Here is a 1,758-nt window from a genome sequence, read left to right as displayed (position 1 = left end):
GGATGGTGGCTTGGCAGGCAGGGTTGGCATTTTCAAATGCTAATTGTTTAATATAATCTATATTAGCATCTACATTCCCCAACAACCGATCAGCAGTAGTCATTAACTGGTTGACAAACTCAGAAAGAGGCTCCTCAGGACCCTGTTTAACCCCTGTGAGGGACACGCTTGAACTTTCCTTAGGTGGCAAACGGCGCCAAGCCTTCATTGCCGCTGTCTGAATTTGAGCAAAAAGCCCTGGGTCATAGTTTCTTTGGATGTCTATGGATCCATGATCACCTGAACCTGTTGGCATGTCTACAGATCAAGCATTGCCAGCATCTTGATTTCTTTTAGCAATATCTTTGTAATTTTCAAAATACTCTGATTTCTACAACAAGTAATCACCCCCAGATAAAGTGGACCTGACCAGGGTGGTCCAATCACTCGGAGTAAGCCATGTCTCCGCAGTGGTCTCTAGCAGTGTTAAAACATATGGAGCTTTCTTTTAGCAATATCTTTGCAATTTTCAGAATACTCTGATTTCCACAACAAGTAATCACCCCCAGATAAAGTGGACCTGACCAGGGTGGTCCAATCACTCGGAGTAAGCCACGTCTCCGCAGTGGTCAAAAAAAAAAAAAAAACATATGGAGCAGTGGGCCCATACTTAGACACAGCCTCCTTTAGCTCCTTTAAAAAAGTGATACTAAAAACAGTGTGGCGCCGAACAGGCTGTCCCCCGGGCACCGTAGGAGCAAACTCAAGCACAGGAAAAACTGTGGGGGACTGTGTAAGAGTCTCAGGAGGTGCCGCAGAACACTGTGGCACAGGGGGACGGGAATTAACTAAACGTCCAGCCTGTAATTCTTGCAGGCAGACAGTTAAAGTTTGTAACTTCTCTTCCAATAAAACTTGCTTTTCTAATTGTTCGATTTTGGTCTCTAATATAGTCAAAGGATTAGACCCAAAAGGAGGGAACGGAACTGAAGGGGAATTATAAGGAGGAGGACGGGGTGAGGGTGCCTTAACGGCAGCCACCACCACGGGGGAGTCATACTTTTCTGATTCATACTTGGCAGCCTCCTCGTCAAGCTCACCCCAATCTATCTCCGAAGAATCAGAATCGGAGGAGTCTTTATTTACAGGCTCTTTGGGAGACTTGAGGGGGTCCTCATCATGTAATGAAATTAGATCTACCTCTTGAGCAGGCTGAGGATGGGAAGAAGCACGGGATGGGGGTTTAGAAGACGCCCGCAAAATTTTTTCAGTCTGAGCCACAGTCTCACTAATATCGGGCGCTTGTTCCTTATTTTGTATAAGCTCACAAATCAAATTCCAGTATGAAAAAGCAGTTACAGGCACCTTCTCAGGGCCAAAAGTCTCATAAAAATCATGTAAAGCATCCCCTACACGGGTCCATTTCTTATAATTAATAGTGCCTTCTTCAGGAAACCAAGGACACAAATTACGAATGAAATCAAAAAACCTAAGCAAATCAGTAGTTTTAACCTTTACCCTTCACGCCTTTAATGCCTTTTGTAATTGTCTAACATACATTTTATGACGACTCAATTCTTGTCCCATTATGACTTACCTCGCAGTGACAGGCTATCACTGAATCGAGGGTTTCAGAAACGGGTGGCCACCCCTTTTTTCCTCTGTTATAGCTCCTCACTGGATCCCCCGTGTCACAGGCCCCACGTTGGGCGCCACAAATGTCCCTTCCCTCAGGAATTGGGAGTCGGTCCATGGAACCTGGAAGGGGGGGGGGGGGGG

At 45.7% G+C, this 1,758-nt stretch overlaps 1 protein-coding gene across 1 annotated transcript in view; it reads right to left on the bottom strand.

The window, feature by feature from the left end:
- PIGZ (phosphatidylinositol glycan anchor biosynthesis, class Z) overlaps positions 1-1,720 on the bottom strand; it is a 10,068-nt gene extending 8,348 nt beyond the window's left edge. Inside the window, 1 exon segment of the mRNA XM_008592874.1 lies at positions 1,577-1,720. The gene's annotated coding sequence lies outside the window, so the exon portion shown is untranslated.
- Between the last annotated feature and the right edge of the window lie 38 nt (positions 1,721-1,758).

The sequence above is a fragment of the Galeopterus variegatus genome, unplaced genomic scaffold (assembly GCF_000696425.1).
Source record: "Galeopterus variegatus unplaced genomic scaffold, G_variegatus-3.0.2 Scaffold8422, whole genome shotgun sequence".
NCBI classification, from domain to species: Eukaryota; Metazoa; Chordata; class Mammalia; order Dermoptera; family Cynocephalidae; genus Galeopterus; species Galeopterus variegatus.
This window is presented reverse-complemented; position numbering and strand designations above follow the sequence as displayed.